The sequence below is a fragment of the Heliconius melpomene genome, chromosome 21, assembly GCF_056956725.1.
Source record: "Heliconius melpomene rosina isolate 202511_hmr_F chromosome 21, ASM5695672v1, whole genome shotgun sequence".
Lineage (NCBI taxonomy): Eukaryota > Metazoa > Arthropoda > Insecta > Lepidoptera > Nymphalidae > Heliconius > Heliconius melpomene.
The window spans coordinates 5,957,911-5,977,606 of record NC_140409.1 but is presented as its reverse complement, the minus strand read 5'-3'; the positions used below and the strand labels follow the sequence as shown (position 1 = coordinate 5,977,606).

General features: G+C 32.2%; 1 protein-coding gene across 1 annotated transcript in view; it reads right to left on the bottom strand.

Moving 5' to 3' along the window:
• The window catches only part of LOC146527020 (solute carrier family 7 member 14), an 83,995-nt gene extending 64,721 nt beyond the window's left edge, over window positions 1-19,274 (bottom strand). Inside the window, exon 1 of the mRNA XM_085206764.1 lies at window positions 19,143-19,274. The gene's annotated coding sequence lies outside the window, so the exon portion shown is untranslated. The remainder of the gene's footprint in view (window positions 1-19,142) is intronic.
• Window positions 19,275-19,696: the final 422 nt, after the last annotated feature.

Genomic DNA, 19,696 nt, shown 5'->3' with positions numbered 1-19,696 from the left:
GTTATTGAATTATGAAATTTGGCAAGTGTGAACCTATAGTACAAATAAAAGATAACAACAAATTGAAATTTGTAAGTATATCATAGAAAAAGATAATCACAAATATCTATTTATAGTTCATGTTAAACAAAATGAGTTAAAACGCCCGCAACCTTAAGTTAGTACTTCCCGTTGACCTACAACCATAAAACTAGTTTGGAATACTCAGTAGACGGGGCAAATACGCATTTTACTGGCTCTTTTCTTAACTTAACTTAACGCGTTATCCCTAGCGGGGTAGTCGGAGAGCACGGAGAGCCAAACACTACGGTCTCTACATACCGCTTTCGCCTCGTCCACTCTCATCAACCTCTTCATACATGCCATACTAATAAAGCGGGCGGGCGGCCACTTACAAGATATAAGAGTAACTAAAATTTCATTCTAAACTCAGCCAAAGTTTTCTTTTCGTATTAACTTCTTTATACTCTTCCTGGCATTAATCCCGGCTATCACCAGGGTCTGCCTTCCTACTCAACCTACTCCACTTTGCACGATCTTTTGCGTCTTCTGTGGTTATACCATATTTACGTATTAATTTCTTTATTATGTTATATTATTTTTTAAAATATATATTTGTTATGATTGGCACTTCTCTTTGACGGTAAAGCCCACTCAAAATTTTGCACTGACATTGTCCCAAGGTATATCAAACGAAAATAATTTAAAATGTCAAACGTGGTGTTTTTCAACCGGTTCCCTTTGAAGAGAAAGCTCACAAACGATTTCCTGTTACGGTGAACGTCAATTTTGGAATGTTACATAAATAAATGCGCTTTTGATCGACTTTTTTTTAAATGAGAAGGTTCTATGTTCTTTAACTATAGTTTTTTATGTTTGTCCGTCGATTTCTCCGCGATACGAAGAGTAATTTGATTTATTTGAAAGAATATATTTTAACGCTGTATCAGCTTCACACTGTATTCCGCACAAAGCAGGGTATGCAGTGGGAACCTAGTGTTATGACGCTTCGTTCACTTTCTGAGCAGAGTGTTTTGCAATCAATCGCTTTAAATAAGAAGTAAAAATTATTTTGTTATTAAATTCCGTACCGTCTTTTAAAAAGTAAAATTAAAATGACAATATATACCTATTATATATACAAATTACTTAATATAACAAATAAATTAAAACATATAGGTATATAATTATTAGCGGCCCGCTCGCGGTTTCACCCGCGTGAACTATGTTATTATTAATTTCTGTCTCCATGACTACGTCCTAGTGACGTCTATGCAAAATTTGAGGCTCCTAGCATTTGTAGTAACGAAGTTTCATACAAACTTTCGACCCCAAAAACAACCCCTTAAAAGTCGAATATTGCAAATTCCCGTCTTAGCGAGCACCTACGTCCTATAAATAACTCCTATGCAAAATTTGAGATTCCTAGCATTTGTAGTTTCTGAGATTTCGTGATGAGTGAGTGACCTTTCGATTTTATATATATAGATTTAAAATATATTTGATATTGATTATAATATTTTCAAGATCTTTATCAAGATAAATAATTATCTTTAACAACTTTTCCTTACTTGTGTTGGTGAAGTATGGAAAAGCATTTGAGCCTAGCATTAACTTTTAATTACAGCTTGCACGCTCACGTTACACTTTAATTTGTTATATGATGCTTCTTGGCACGACTGTGTGACTTTCAATGCGACAGGTAGAGGGGTTCGATTTTAATTTTTCCCTCTGGTGTCGAGGCAAAACGCGGCGTTGAGCTACGTCACTCAACACGCAATGCCCCCAGAATTCTTGCCAGAGCGCTTTGACACTGGATTCCCAGATTACCTCTGCCTATTTTTCTATGTGCTGGATACCGATAAATATATAAGAATATTTTAGCATATTTCTTAAAGAAACCAATTTTAACCTGTGCACAGTCACTTTACGTCTTCTATGTTCTATTATCTATCTCTGAAGCAGCAAAAAGGATTATTGAGCTCAAAGATGCTCCTTCATAAGTAAAACATGTTAGTTAAATATTAACTTTACAGAAAATTGACATGAAATGCTTAATACATATGTTTTATAAATAAAAAAAAAAAATTTTCTTACTTATATTATCATTACTTCTATTTTTATGCTGAGACTGCTAGCATTTGTGGTAACAAAGTTTCATACAAACTTCCAACTCCTTAGAAGTCGAATATTGCAAATTCCCGTCTTAGCGAGCACCTACGTCCTATAAGTAACTCCTATGCAAAATTTGAGATTCCTAGCTCGTGTAGTTTCTGAGATTTCGTGATGAGTGAGTGACCTTTCGATTTTATATCTATACTCTATACTAATATAATAAAGCGGAAGAGTTTGTTTGTTTGTTTGTTTGAACGCTAAGATCTCTGGATCTACTGGTCCGATTTACTTTGTTTTTGTTTTGTATGAAAGCTGCATTCTTCAGAAGTGCTATAGGCTATGTAATATTACATTACACATTTGTACTAATAAATTAAAATACTTTCTAATTTGACATGCAATTTATTCTGCCATGTTAATAACAACTGTCGTCGCTACGCGACCGCGTTCGTTACCGCGTCATTTTGATATTCATCCTTATGAAAATAAATATAATAGTCACTTTTAGCATTTCATCTAGATTGAAATTATATTTCTATAGAAATTATATTCTTATGTTTCAAGCAGGCGTAGCCGCGTCCGGGTCCGCTAGTATATAGATATAGATGTTGTTTTCCGCAACTTTCTTAGGGTGTACTTTAAGACGTAAAATGGACAATGTCTTTATTTCACAGAGGCCGTCGTAACACGAGGGTTGTGGGTTCGATCCCCATTCGAGGAAATTAATTATTAGTTATTAATATTTTCATTTCTTCGCTCTGGTGTCGAGGGAAAGCGGGGCGTTGAGTTCAACACGCAATGCCTTGAAAAATTCGCCGGAAAGTGGGGAACGGAGTTCATCACACTGGTTCCTTTGTTGTGTCCCACAGCCATGAAACTGGTTTGTTTTGATTTGATCCTTATTTTACGTACCAATATGAATTTTGAGAAATCCTTTCTTAGGCTCGTATTTTTATTGTAAGTTAATGAGTTAAGGGGACTACTAAGACTCGTATAATTTTCTATGAGTAAATTATATATCTATATAATAAAAACGGTATCTCAAGCAGTATTGTCTGTTTATTCTCTGTCAGTCACTTACTAACGGAAGAGTATAAAACATATAGATTTCTGTGTACATACTATGTTCATATATATATATTGTAATGAAAATTACATTTGGAACAATCGAGCCAATTTTGACATCGAGAGGCGTGACAGTACGCGTCAGACGGTAACTTCATTAAAGCGCTTGTTATGTAGACTGGTCCACGTGCTACGAGATGGCTGAAGCTGCCGATTTTATATTGAATAGTAAGAATGAGGTTTTCATATAAGACTATTAATTAATATTACTGATGCAGTCGTAGCGCACTTCGACTTCAAAAGCGCAGTTCCACCACTCAACTCGCAATGTCCCAAGTTTCTAAGGAAAGTGGGGAACGGAGTGTATTAGCACTGGCTACCTTCTGCCTACCCAGCTATATGCGGGATACGAAACTGAAATAACTTTAAATATTGTTGAAAATATTAAATTTGCTTTAAAACAGTTTAGCTTTATATCATTAGTAAATTACGTCAAGTGGCCATGTAACCAGATCCCATATTGAGAACCTAACCTAAAATTGAACCCTTGAAGTGTTTTCCTTCCAATGGAAAAAAGAATCATTGAAATCGGCGGCGGGTTATTGAGGTATTCGTTAATTTGTCGCGCACATATATAATACAAATTTAAGACTTCTGTGATCATCAAAATCGGTTCACCCAGTTAAAAATTTTGAGTTAACAAACAAAAAAAATACAGTCAAATTGATAACCTTTTCAAGAAGACATTTATAAAAAATGTTACCTTAAAATAGGTTAGCCTAACAATTAGACACTGTGCTATATTTATTATTAATTATAAATTATTAATATTATTAATAAATAAATAAATAAAAAAATAAATTATTATTATTAAAGCTTCACGGTGTATCCCGCACACAACAGGGTAGGCAGAGGGAACCTAGTGTCTTAAACAATCAAGCTTGTAAAACATTGTGGCAATTATATTAAATAATAATTTAGCAAATTCATTAAATAACCTTTATCTCAGATTTATAAATACTTTAAAAAAAATCTGCTTCGCTATATCCCGCACACAACAGGATAGGCCGAGAGAAAGTTGTTAAGACACTCCGTTCCCCACTTTCTGCCGAATTCTAGAGCTTAAAGCAGATTTTTTTTTAAGTATTTATAAAAGAAATTTATTTCTATATGTAATTTTTGAGGTAAAAATTATTTTATGTACCTGCTGTTACATATCAACCAATATAGTAGGTATTAGAAAACAAAATATATTTTTAACTGAACCTGCTGAAAAATATTAATACAAGTGAATAAAACCATGTAAATCGAAAACCATCCGTAGAACGGCACCCGTTCTTTTATACACGAGGACCCTCTTGACAGTGAGGTCAAGTAGAATTGCCATCAATTCTTAATTTTAAATTTCTTACCACATGTTCTAGAGAAATGGTTAGGCGGACGTTTAAAATGAATTCCTTTTGTAACAGTTATTGTGTTTGTATTATATTTTTGACTCAGTACTCTTATGAGTTGCGATTTGTATTGTATAAAAGAAACTTGTGTAATAAATACTTTTTTTTAGCTTTACGCTAAATCCCACATACAGCAGAAGGGTAGGCAGAGGAAAAAAAGGAACTCTGGACGCATTGCCTGTTGATTAGCGGAATTCAACGCCATACTGCAACACTAGAGCGATGAACCCAGCAACACGACTGGCCCCCAATAATACTGTTTTAAGTAAATACCTATCTATAGGTACACTCAAAAACCCACCACATAGATACGTCAATCTTTTAGCATCCTGCGGTATACTCGTATTCTATAGCATTATTGAGTATTTGTGTATTATACGATTCAATCATGTTAAGGAATACTTTTTAAAATAATATAATTTTAAAACTAAGCCGCGGCTAATCGATTCACGCTGCTCTACACACAATGCCTCAAAAATTCGGCGCAAATTGGGGAACATAGTGTCTTAAACACTAGGTTCCCTCTACCTACCCGGCTGTGTGCGTGAAGCTGAATTATAATATTCATATTAAAATCCTTGTACAATATCAATGGAAGCATCCACAAAGGAAATTCCGAGAACAATATCTAAATGGGTGGAATATTGTGTACTATTTTTTGATTATTATATATTATATTCGAAATAACAAACAAAATTGTTCAATGGTGAAATTTTATATGGTGAGTAATTTATTTAATACTCTAATCGAATTTCTGGAGATACTTTTTTATTAAATACAAAAAGGCAACTTTGCCATTTCTTATTCGATTTGGAGTTATATACTTTCATATATATTTTTTCCAGCTTCTCGCTGTAGCCAGAGGGACCTTGTGTTGAGACACTCCGTTCCCCATTGTCTGCATGCATGTGACATTGTAAATTTGTAACCTTAATGTCTTAAATGTCTTATGCTTATGTACTTTAAATAATTGAGCGTGTATAGCGTCATCATTTATTCCATCGATTTATAGACTAAATCTTTTTATTTTTTTATTAAAAAAAATATTTCTTTAAATCAATAAAAAACATTTATTTCGTTTTTCCAATAGAGTTTTAACACCTTTATAATGGTAGGTGATTTTATTCAGGATGAGTTCACATTTCCAAACATTTCATCTGTGTGATTAGATAAAATGCCGTGACAACTTTGGTCTCGCCAGTGAATGTCTCCAATTAGGAAATATTTTCGTACTACCTATGCCTATAGATACCTATATTTTCCTTAACAATTCTGGAGGCATTGCGTGTTAAGCGGCGGAACTAAACTCCGCGCTTTGCTTCGACACCAGAGCAAAGAAATGAATTCCTTGAGTGGGAATCGAACCCACAACATGTTATCTTTGCAGTCACATGCTTGTGTTCCTGTGCTACGATTCTTTCTATATAAAATTTATTTAATATGAAAATCAAAGAGGTTCTTTAAATATACACTCGAGTCGCAATTCCCAGGCACTCCTGCGAGCTCGTCCCTGCACGTGAAGGGCCCGATGCCCTCAAGTAAACTTATGGAATGCCAAGGAAGTACTTTACTAACAATGCAATAGAAATTGGATAAATGCTGTCAACATTTTACATACTTTTCACATTGGAGTCTGACTGGCATGACATATCATTAGTAGTTTTTTAAATGTATTATCTATATTTGCATATGTTTGGAGCAAGTAAATAATAGGTAATTTTTCATCATGCTTGGCCATTATTATTAACCATTTAATTATTTATCAAATTGCCAGGATAGCAATAGCATGTCCGGGTATTATACAAAATGACCCATTTTTCAGTTGGACCATAAGATATATAAATAAACTGTCTTTAAAATGTTAGGACATGAAAATTATTCAGATTAGTATAGAGTGATTCAAGCGAGCAAGCTACGAGCGGTCACTAGTTACAATTAAAAGCTATATAGAGATCGAATGTTCGTTTAAAAGATTTAGTTGACGTGAGAACATGTCAAAGGGAGATACTATAATAGTTCCAGTACTAGTTAAATAAACATGTTGTCTCTGTTACTCTGTTAATATAACAACCCGCAACTTCGCCTGTATGGACCTTATGACCATGTCATACTGCTTTATTTTAGTACCCGGTATTATTAAAATTTAGAGCGAATATTTTGAAACATTTCTTATATTAGTGGTATATTTTAACGCCGTTTTGTTTGTGCTTTGTCCAGCTCCAGATCGTATGGCGAAGTACTGTACTTCCTGTAAGTGAAAAATATGCTCAACAGTTTTTTCCAAAGACACATTTCATTACATACTTAAATCTGAAGTTTAAGATCTCTTATTCTTTTATGTTAATGAGAAATGCCTAACACCCAGAACAAATTTTACTAAAGAGGCATTTCATTATTTTATTTTAAAGCTTAGCTAAACTATTCTTCCATTGTTTCTCATAGAAATATCTCGAATAGAAAATGCTCACCTATCTCTAATTCGTCATTTTTGGAGTTGGTGCCAGCCAAATTAAAAAAAAAGATCCGAACCTACAAACACAACGAATTTGAAATAGTAAATAGTTCAAGCATTTTCATTTATGTTTTTTACTTTAAAGTAATTAAAATATTATTATAATCATAACCTGAATAAGTATTATAATCGTAATCATCGTTCTCTCCCCTGTTGAAAGTAGACTTCAATATATTCATATAGGTACTAAACAGTGTCAACTGGTACAGTTTTGAAGTCGGTTTTTGTTTTTCCAATTGTACAAAACGCGAAACGTCGATTTTTCTAAAATGTTAAATGTTTAACAAAAAACTAGTCTATCGAATTTTCTCGCATGTCCAACGCAAATAGACCAGGTTTCATTTTAAAATTACTCAAATAAAAGTGCGATTACGTTTTCCTGGTATTTTCAGTCCCGGCAACCATAATCGGATTACACGATTTTTTTAATTATCCACATTGGTCCAAACGACCGCAAATGCTCTTATTTGGAAACAACAGAAACGTTTAAGTTTACATTTGAAAAAGTTGATATAGATATTTAATATTCGTTTTTTGTACATGCATATGTATATTATTACCTTATATAGTCATTATATCTATATATAATATTTGAGTTATGACTATCCTTTATATATACAACTACACTTGTTTGTTTGCCTTGTATATTTGGTAGGAGCGTTTGAGGCTCTCTAGAGGCCCCATGATACTGATATAAATTATAACCAGAAGTTAGTTCTAAATAAATATTTCGAGTACAAATATTAAAGGTCTAACTTCAAAATTTAGATATAATAAGACTTATGTGATCAATACTCATTTGAAATATAATATTACTGCTAATATGTTGCATATGATTATTCAATTCAATAGAGGTTGGAGGTTTTTCCATTTAATTTTCTAAGTTACTAATATATGGGCATATGAAGTAAAATATAAGGTAACAAAATGAGTTGATAAGCATTTAGTGTTCATACATTATGCATTTAAGCTGCTATAAAAAATTACCCTAGAAAACGTAAAAGAAATGAGAGCCAAGTCCAATATTGAATGCCGATCTCGACTTCACCAACAAACGAGTCGGAAATCTATATGGCTGATAAAGTTCTGTGTTCACTCGGGGTGTAATTTGAACTTAAGATTTGACTTGACAGCCTGTATTACATACGACGTACAGCCTACAGGCTGTATTATTTATCCAAGTGTACTTCCAGCTCGTACAGGATTCATATTATTAGGTTGGTGATGAAAGTAACATTTTTTTTATTTTATATTGGAAAAAATAATTCTAACAGTTATAATTATTGTACAGAAACGTAAACTGTTTTTAAATAATATCTTTACAAGCTAGCTCAGTTGCAACGATAACTAGTTGTTTAAATAAAAATGGGTTTATTTGATTTATTTTAAGCATATTATTTTGTCGTGTTATAAACTGTTAAATATAAATATTTGCGTAACTTACCTATCAATATTATATCAAAAAAATCAAATTAGCTACACGCTGTGTTCCGCACACGGGAGGGTAGGCAAAGGGAACCTAGTGTTAAGACATTCCGTTCTCTACTTTCTGACGATTTTTTGAGAAACTGTGTGTTTAGGGGCGGAACCCAACTCCGGGCCTTGTTGCCAGAGCAAAGAATAAAATATTAATAAATAATAATTCATTTCCTCGAGAGGGGATCGAACTCACAACAGTCGCGTTAGAGTGACGCGCTTGTGCCCCTAGGCGACAAGGACCTTGGCCATTAATATTATATCCATTTTACAGTCATAAATGTCACTGTACTAAATAGGACGTCATTTGATTTTGTTTCCGTTTAACGATTATGACGCAGTGTCTTTTCCGGTTGAATTCAAATAAAACTGGAAATGAGACGGCACGCGGACTATGCATTTTAGTACTTTTGGAAAAAAAGGCACGCAGATTAATTCAAGGGTAGATAGCAGTCGAGAGAAGTTTTGTACTAAAGTATCAACATAAGTCTTGGAATACATAGCTTCACGCTTTATCACTACCGGGTAGTCAGAGAGAACAGAGTGTCAGACGCTACGGCTCCTACGAGTACATACCTCTTTTGCCTCGTCCACTGATATCCACCTCTTCATATGCCCTCAGGGGAGTCCTCATGATTTTTACGTGACCTTCCTCCAGTATCTTTGATACTGTGATTTCGAAAGTCAACCGAGGTCTCCCCCTGCCTCTCTTACCACTCACTTTTCAATCATAAATCTTTTATGGCATTCTTTTATCACTCATTCGTCCGACATGCCCAAACCAGCTAAGCCCGTTCTTCTTCATTCTCACCGTGACATCCTCGCTAGTCCCTGCCATTCTGTGTATCTCCTTATTGCGGACCACAACCAATGAGTATACGTACGTATTGAAAACTCAACGTTTCATCTCTTGTATATAATTTTTTTCTACAGTTTGACTTGCCTATTAAATAACGTAACGTAATCTATACAAAATATATTGGTTATATTTGGTTGAACTCGCTAATCTTAGGAATTACTGGTTTGAATTGAATTTTTCCTTTTGTGTAAGGTAGTTCATGTCTATAGGCTATATAATCACGATATAATCACAAGTGTAGTACTGTATACGCGTATAATAAAAAAGATCAAATATAAAAATTCAACTATAAAAATAATATAGTTTACGTTTTTCGTATTTACATATATATTTTCGTACTTTTTGAATAATATTAATTAAATGGAAGAAACAGTAAAGCTTAATTGATATATTTGGAACTCTGCTCACTGAACCACAGATTTTATTTGTTTCGTGAAATAATGGAGTTAAATTAAATTTTTACTTATATGTTTCACTTATTTAATTTCGTATATGATTATTTGTACTGGCACAGCAGTACATTGTTTCATTGTGAACTTGACCATGGATTCAATTCCCACTGAGAGACAAAACGTGGATTTGATTTTCGTCACTTAACAAGTTTAATGACATGATGAATGAATGAATGAATGAATGAATACTTGAAGATGGGAATTAAACGGTTAATAATGATGTCCTGTAAAATATCTAGAGATATTATTAAAATATCTAGTGATATTTTAGAGGGCCTCCCTCCCAGTGGTTTACATGGTTGGTTGGTTTATTTTATGTATTTTATAGACATGTATTTATTTATTGTATTAATATTATTTATTTATTTATATATTTACAAAAAGAGTATTTAATCCGAGCCAGTAGTTCCTGAGACTAACGCTTTCAAATAAAGAAACTCTTCAGCTTTATAGTATTAGCTTTATAGATATAGTTAGAATCCCTGGGGAGTGTAGAGAAACATTAAGAGAGGATTTTCTAAAATTCCTACGGGAATCAAAAGAAGAGGAATTTTACGTTTAATGTTCTACCTTTATTCCTATTCATACAATATTATAGTGTAAATAATATTTATAGGGCTTTAATATTTATATAATTAGTTTATTCTTTATGCTGTCAAGTTTGTGAACAGTTCATTTTAAATATTCTTTAAGTCGCTTTAATTAGCTTTACCTGTAGGCTCTATCTTTACAATGTTAATTTAAACCACTTCCTACGCAAAATTACCCGGGAAATTTTCATACGGGCCCGATGACTATACAATATTTTCATGGCATCGATCTACGCCAAGCTACAAAGGAGAAACAAAAAATATTTTTAAGCGTGCTTGGTCTTGTGGAGAAGAAAAAATATTGAATTTAATATGTGTTTATATAAAATTTATATCGTTATTTATTTTTTATTACTTTTTTTTATTTTAAGTATATAATTAGTAAAACACTTTACTTTTGGTTTTTAAAATAAATCGATTTCTGTATATTTTAACCGAATTTTTAAAGTTATGTATATTCCTTTTGACTTTAAATCTTAAAATTACATTTTCTCAAACTACTGAACGTAGTCTCGCAGAATGCCGTTAAAGCAAAAGCGAGGTCGGTGTTATATAATAAAGTGGCGACGAGGTCAAGATTATTTATTTTTCGATAAAATAAATAAAAATATATATAGGTATATAATTTTTGGCAATTTTTACCTTTTTAAAATCTAGTTTTTATTCAAAAGCTCGTTTGTACTTAAATGAAAATAAAAATTGCTAAAGCTTTAAGAAATTTATTTAGTTTTAATTCTCTGTTTTTTATATGCTCTTATTTTCATTTTAGTACAACTAGCCTTTTCAATAAAAGGTTGTCTATGAAAAGGTGTTTTCCAATCAAATTTAAAGTACTCTCTAAGAAGAATCAAAGGAGGCCGAACGCAATCTGTGTATTTACCTTTGTTCAAAATTTCTTTTAGCAACCTACTCGCTCTATCTTGGGTCTCTAGTAGATATCATTTATTTACTTATCATTTAAATAATTGCACCAGAGTGCTTGTCAAGACATATCAAACAAGGCCAAACACGATCTATCTACCTTTGTTAGTTCAGAAGTTCCTTTACCCACCTCCCGACTCCATCTCCAGTATTTTACAAATCATCATCATTTTTTAAAACTCAACTATTGATTTTTAAAAGTAATTGATTTCTTTTGTATATCTAAAAGTTAAATTTAAAGTAATAATAAAGTTCAGGGTAAAAAATGCTAGTTTTGAAAATATTATCCAACAAATTGTAATTAACTTGTGATGATTAAAAACGTTCACTCCAATCAAAAGTTGAAGGGTACTAGGTATGTAGGTAACTTCTGAACTATATTTGCTGTGATATAATTGTCGATTTAGCATAAAACTATTAGGTCAACAAATTCTCTATGTTATAATTATGTTTATCTAATATAGCATTAGTAATATGTATGTATATTTATTATTATTTTTTTATGCACAGTGGAAGAAGCGTGTGGCTGTAAAGGTGACAGGTTTTCTTTCATCACTATGATAACGAGGTAAAGCGCAGTTTTGTGTTCCGCCACTCAACACGCAATATCTCCACAAACCGACGGAAAGTGGGAAACGGAAATATCGTAACATAGGGTGCCCAGGTTCCCTCTGCCTACATTGCTATGTGCGGGATTCAGCGTGTACCTAAAAAAAGAAGTTATAATGTTCGAATCATACATTTTTTTTTCTCATATAAACTTCCTGATGTTTATTCATATGTGGTTGCTTGCAACTTTACAGAAAACTTAGTATAAGCTCTCCGACAAGTAACGTTGTTTGCAACAAAACCAAAGGAAAATGTGAAGAAATAGAGGGGTATTTATCATTTTAATACTATACATTCTCATATGTACACGTAGTACAAGAAAGAAACCAAATAAAAAAGTTAACCATAAATAACGTTTCTTAAACAGTTTCGTAGAAAAACCTCGAAGCTAATCGTAATACTAAAAAAAATTATGATCACACATAGTATTTAAAATTAACTACATAAATTGTAAGTAATTTTTTTTAAGCATTGACTAAGAATCGCTATTTGTTCAATCGTGCAAGAAGAGCGTGAACGGTCTAGTGCATTATAAGAGGCTTATGCAAAACCTTGTTTCTGATAATATTATAGATGAAAGAAAGCGAGTTATGAAAATGTATAAATTACTTATAAACAACGTGATTTAAATCCTTTTTCATTATTTATAAGTCATATAAGTAAATATAAAAAAATTACTCATAAATTTTAAATTTTTCAAGAATTAACTGTTTAACTTGGCACGAAACTACGTTAAATATTGAAAATTGATACAATATCACGAACTCAATCATGTTGACTTTGTTAGAAGAGAGGTTCTATTTTAATTTATGGCATATTTCAGGCCTTATTTCAGGTTTCTGTACTAATAAAACTTTTAAGCTTATATTAAAACTTGTATACATGTTATGCTTTTGTTGCAAGTATCAAAACTAAACAACGAGTTGATTTTTATGTTTATTAGGGATCCGTACCTCAAAAGATTTTGCTGTTCGTTTGTACGTCTGTCAGGAACCATTTATCTCAAGAATATGTAGAGATATCAAGCTGAAATTAATATCAAATATCCAGGCTTACAGTCCCAAAAGAGTGATATAAGCACAAAAAAAAATAAGCGTCAACCAATAAAAAGATAGAAGCATTTATACTTAGTTTTTGTTGCATTTTGTATGAAATTCGTCAAGTAATCAACACCTATAGAGTAGTTTTCGTGAACCTATAATTATTAAACTTAGCATGAGGTGAGAACTTTCTTTACAGATGAAGGAAAAAATTTATAGATATTTCATAGAAATAAATATTACGAACTTATATTTGTAGTTCATTTCATACAAAATGAATGCATACGTGTGTATGGCAAACTTGGGTTGGTCGATCTATTTGTCGGTTAATCAAAACCTATAGGATTTTATAGTAGACCTACAATTATGAAATTTGGTTAGCAATGAGAACTTGCCGTACAAAAAAAAGAAAAATTTCTGAAAGTTAGATTTTTATATTATACAGACTTGAAGCGACCGTGCTCTTCTTACGGGAGATGTTACGTAATTTTTCCCTATTCTTTACAATGCAAGGATGTTTTGTAAATAAAAAAAAATCATTACATCTCTTTATCAGTAAACAATGTTTACATGTCATGAGAATTAAACCTACAAGTGCTGCGTTTACAGTCAGAGGTCGATACTACGATGGTCCCAGTTACTTATAATATTCTGTTATTGTACTAAAATACATAAGAAAAAAAAAACATTAAAACATTTAGCTCACAAAGGTGTCCTTATCTCCATAAGAGATTTCTTCCAGCCAGCCAGTGGAAGTGGATAAGTAACAATCTACTAAATACTTATTCTACTATATACGAAATTTCTACTTAATTGTTTTTTACTTCTCATAATTATGTTTAAATTTGGACAAGACATTGTAGAAGTACAAAAAAAAAACAATTGTAATTATGATAAAAAGTCCATTAAGGAATAAAATAACAACAGTGAATAAATTTGAATAAATCTTGTGGCATTTTGTTCACTGAACGACAAACGTTCTATAATAGAAAGGGCGCCCTTTACTCTGTAGTGGCAACAAAGTAGTTTACGTTGGCAGCTTACGTTTTAAAAAATACTTCTATTTAAATCGTTATATATCTTATTTTTTTACTTAAAATGCAAATTGATAAAAGAAACCGGAAATTCATTTTTGATACCCCACTTGACATTGATTGACCTCGCTATATGCAGGACACAGCATAAAGTTAAAAAAGAAATAAAGAGTAAGTAAAGCTACTGGGTTTACGTGAACAAATTTAAATTAGTTTAATTTTCAATTGACGTTGGAAGCAAAAGGTGGAGAAAGGAAAATCTCGGAACAAGGTTTTCTTTCCATTAACTGCTGTGTCTGTAAAAATATGAAGCTGGTTTATTTATAAAATATAAAAAAATATGTACAAAAGCTCAGCTAGTGCACTATAAGTAAACAGTGAAAGGAAAAGAACTATGATATAAATGAACAAATGAAAGAAATTACATAGAAAATATTCTATATAAATTTTATTGTCATGTCACCGCTTGATATCATTTATTATCATTTAATTAATTTAATGATTCAACAACTAAATGCTAGTGGTAACATCAACATTGCGCTAAATTTGTATAATTAAACATATTATTATAGTCCTAATCATAAATCAACCAATTAAGGTACCTATTTGTTAATTACAAGTTACAAAAATTAAAAATAAAAATTGTAAAAAACAATTATAAACAAAAGTGTAAAAAATTTACAAGTACTTGGTTACATTACTTTAAATAAAATTTTTGTTATTAAATGTTAACGATAAATTATAGATAGGTAAGCTAAAAAAATATTTTTTTGGTTGACCGCCAGGATAACGAGAATATATTTTTCGCAAGGATTAACCTTTAAGTATGGACGTAATTTTTTTATAACATACAATAAAGAGGTTGGCGGGAAGCGGATGGGTCCGAAAAGCTGAGGATCGAGTGTGGTGGCGAGAATTGGGGAAGGCCTATGTCCAACAGTGGACAAAAGATGACTGTTGATGATGATGATGATGATGATGACTAATATGGACGTCAGGTCTGTGAGGCCCCTTTATTTATTGCTTATACTGCCACTGCTTTATTAAGGGAAGAAGACAATTTTATGCCTCAGTTTACAGGAAGCCTATTCATGAAACAAAATCAATATAAATTAGCTTTTTATTTTACTTTAAGCTTCAAAACGATTTAATGAACTTAAGTTACAATTTCAGTCGTTGTACATATGGGAGGATTCTTAAGAAAATAATATTATGAATAAAGGACAGATAATAAAATAAATATTTTTTAAACAAAATATAACTTGTAACAATTATAAAAAAAAAAATAACATCTTACTTAATAAAATAATAATTTTGACAACACCTGAATATAAGGTACGATTAAAGATAAATACACAATGGCTTTCAACATTGTAGGCAAACAGGACGATTGCAGTCAACATAAGTATGTGTTGTCTTTCTATATATCTTTAGGGGACAAAATTTATATGTTTTTTAAGAACCCAGAACTGTTTTTTTAGCTTCATGTTCAATAAATGATAGTGAAACTATATAATAATCGTGAAACCCGAGTCAAAGTCATTCTGTTATATAATTAGACTATAGTTATAACTAAAGCGAAGAAAATGGAAATATAAACGTAAACAAATATTTCACTTCCTCGAGTGGGGATCGAACGCACAACCGTCGCGTTACAGTCACACCCTTGCGCCGCTGCGCCACGACGGCCTACAGATAAAATATAGTAGTTACGATTGACTCGTTGCTGTGAATGCAACAACATACCTATTAAAAAAAAACTTTAAACTTTAAGTTTTTTAAAAAACTTTCTATGATTTATAAAAACATACACACTAACATTAACTCATATTATTAGAGATTTCAATACGATCGCTGTTAAATGTAGTAGGTACCATGGATTTTTTTAACAATATCACTTTTTATATATTAAATTATCGTTAAAAGTTACAAGGCACCATTTTATGATAATAATTTTATAACAATATATACGCATTGTACTCTTGAAATTTAATTTTCGGAATTAATTACTTTTAATGCCATAATGTTTTTCTTGTGATAATTTATAAAATTTCAGAGTTTTATATACAATAGTGGTAGAAATTTGTGTGCAGTAGAAGTGGACTGCGGTGTTAAAAGAATTTAATACCTTTGCGGACGGCTAAACTATGCAAATACTTTTGCTTAACAACTTTACTTTGACTTACGGTTACGCATAGAATACTATAATTTTCTCTAAATTTCTTAACAAATTTATTTCAATTATGATTATGGATAGAATACTATATTTTTTCTTAATTTATTTATGTTAACAGTAGTACTCTAATCTTAACAGTTTTAACATACAAAGCGGGATATCTCTAAAATAGGATTGTCGCAAGACCAGATTTCTCCTATCCGTTTTCGTTGTTAGGAAGTGCATTTACACAAATGAATTACAATAATGTTGTCTTTAAGGTTCTCGAAGTGTACAATGTCAGTATGCCACCAACCTATATATTTAAAAGAAAATTGAAGTTAGTTACTTAAAGTATGGAGACTATTCACACTCATTTCATCGCCTACTTAGAGCTTAACACATTTTACCATCGATCCTTGTGGCTTATTTACATTATTAATATTTTCAAATCCACAGCAATTGTTTTCTGTTGCGAACCGTGAGAATCCACAAACAAGTGCTTAAAATACCACGGAGTGCCAGGACTCTCGACACGCCTCGATGGAACTCTTGATATTAAGAAACAACCCCATCGAAAACAAAGAGGTAGTACCGAAGACCTTGGATATTAAGCTTAACAATCAGCACATTTTAAGTGAAGCTAGTATCGCGGGGGAATGTGGGGAACGGAGTGTATTAACACTAGGTGCCCTCTACCTACCCTGCTATGTGCGGGATAAAGCGTGAAGCTGATTTTTATTTTTTTTAAGTATCGTAAACCAGATACATCACCTGCCTCTAAGTGAACAAAATAGTCCTACAAACGACCTATTGCGATAATACAGCGTTACGATGTAATTGACGAGAAGAGTAAGAATACGTAAAAATGTTTACGCTGAAAATACAAGAAAAGAAAATTTATCCGGAAAAGCCGATGACATAGACCTAAACGTAGCCTAAGGCTTACAGTACCGGACCTAACACGGAACTCTGGAACCATAACCGAAAATTCTGGTAACAAATTTGGTTGATAATCGAACGCTAAAAAAAACGCAGAGTGGTTTTACAGAGAACTTTTTTATTTCAATTGAAATAAAAAACATCGAAAAAAAACTTAATAGTACATGTAGTAAATATACCTCTGGATACATTTACTAGGACAAAGACAAAAGAACCAAAAATATTATTCTATTTGAAACGCTTAAGTCATGACGTATTTTGGCAATTTATATAGTATTTTTAGCCTAACCTTTATAGTATGCCTGTAATAAATATGAAATAAGTTGAAAAAAAACCTTTCATAACTTAGTATTGAAGTTTCCTATTAAATTTCACCTCAAGAGAAACTTTTGCTCTCAGTATTATATTTCCGAGTTACTTGATTGAAATCAGGAGAAAGAAATCTATACTTCTATACTAATATAAAACTGAAGAGTTCGCTTGGTAGAGCGCACTATTCTTATGAACTACTTTGTTAGTTTAAATATAAGTAATATTTTTGTGTTGGAGCTATTCCTTTTATTGTGGAAGGCAATAGGCTCTTTTAATGTTAATCTTGTTATATAATATTGTGTTATAGTTAACTAGTATTCTAAAGCTCTATGTTAAATATTCCTTCTAAAACACTTGCTAGTTACCACTAAGTGGGTGAAGTCTCATGCCATGTCTTTCGATTGTAGATATTGCTATTGGACGTGCCCCATGATTTTATTTTAGTTTAATCAATGCATTTGTTTAAAATTTGTATATTTCAAAAATTACATCTTTTGTCATAGGATTGCATTTTTAGGAATTTATATTCCAGAAAGAGATATTCCATAGATATTTCCAGAAAATGAGTAGGTTACGAGTTACTTTATTTTGAAAACATAACAATGTATACATATTGGTACCCATGACTGTATCCATGAAATTATTTTTGAGCTTTAAGTACATTTATTTGTAATATAAAACCGTTTAACTTAAAATATTTTTTTTTACTTTTTTATTTCTCCGTAAATGACTATTAGACCAACGTAAACGTAAAGAGAATATACAGTAAGATTGTATTATAGTAGAAAGTCGATACTCGAAACTAAAAGATAATATTAGCCAGTACTTTTTCTTACACAACACTTTTTGTTCTCACTAATGACTGGCGAAGTATAATATAACACTAACAACTTTTATAACGCTTTTAGACACCGTTGCCACTGCAAAGTTCACATGAAAGTTTTTTGTCATTTTAGATGATTATAACATGGAGATAGATAACATTTACACATAATTTTTGGCCTGATACAATAACTACAGCCCGAAGGACGTTATTTACTTTTTTAAAACAATTATATACGAGGAGCTAGTTTTTATTACTTTCCACTTCTACCCTTGCCGTTTGTAATTATTACAATGAAGTAATTATTATCAGTAAAATTTTAAAATTTGTAATCGTAGATATGAGAATACAGCGTTAAATTCCACCACGGGCAACAGCCAGCTACGTATATTGTCATAACTAATATACTTGCTACAATATAAGTGTGATTTCAACGTAAATCTTTTGAGAGAATAAATGTCTCTAACCGTTAATTAAGTGTTTTGAGTGTTATCTTTATCAATTTTTTTTATGTCACAAAGACTTGGGGCTAAATGCGTTTTTATTTTCGATTTTCTTACGTAAATCATCGTATTTTGCGCTTAGTGAACTAAGCATGGGGCGCGCTGCCCTATTCTAAATCTTTTGCACCGGAGACTTAAGCTTAGCCGATTATATTATTAATAAATATACAAACCTTTCATTCACGACTTCCTCAAAGTTAGCGACCATCAAAGTTGACCTCTGAATAGTTTTCATGTAGTTCAGTTTATAAAGCTAGGGATTACAAATTCTACAACTCACTTGGAAATTATAAGTTGCGTGATATGTTGATCTCGCAGGAACTGTGTCACCAGGTTGCCAGGTTGCCTTATCAGCGAGGGGCGCTTGATCCGTTCCGCGATGTGAACTACACGAGAGGCAGAGGTACAACCAACCGCCTCGGATGAACGCACAACACTGCTTATCGACCCCGCGCGCGCCGCGACCCTCCCGCTAACCCCAACTCTAATGTGACCCCGCGCCTCCTACCGCGCACTGTTGCCGAAACGCGAGGAACCTTTAAACAATTCATCTGTCATTACTCTCATCGGCCCCGCGATCGATGACCACGTGGTGTCACAATTACTTTATTGTTTATAAGTACAATTAATATTAATTATGTATTGTATCTAAGGCCCGTATTTTTAAACTGCTCTCAAGGCGAGAAGGCTGAGATTCAAATCCTATTGAAAACTGAAAACAATTTCATAAATATATTTAACTAGCGGACGCGCGCAGCTTCGCTTGCGTATTTAAGGGTGAATTCTAATAACCCATGAAACATGTGTTCAATGAAATATTTTTAAGAGTCTAAA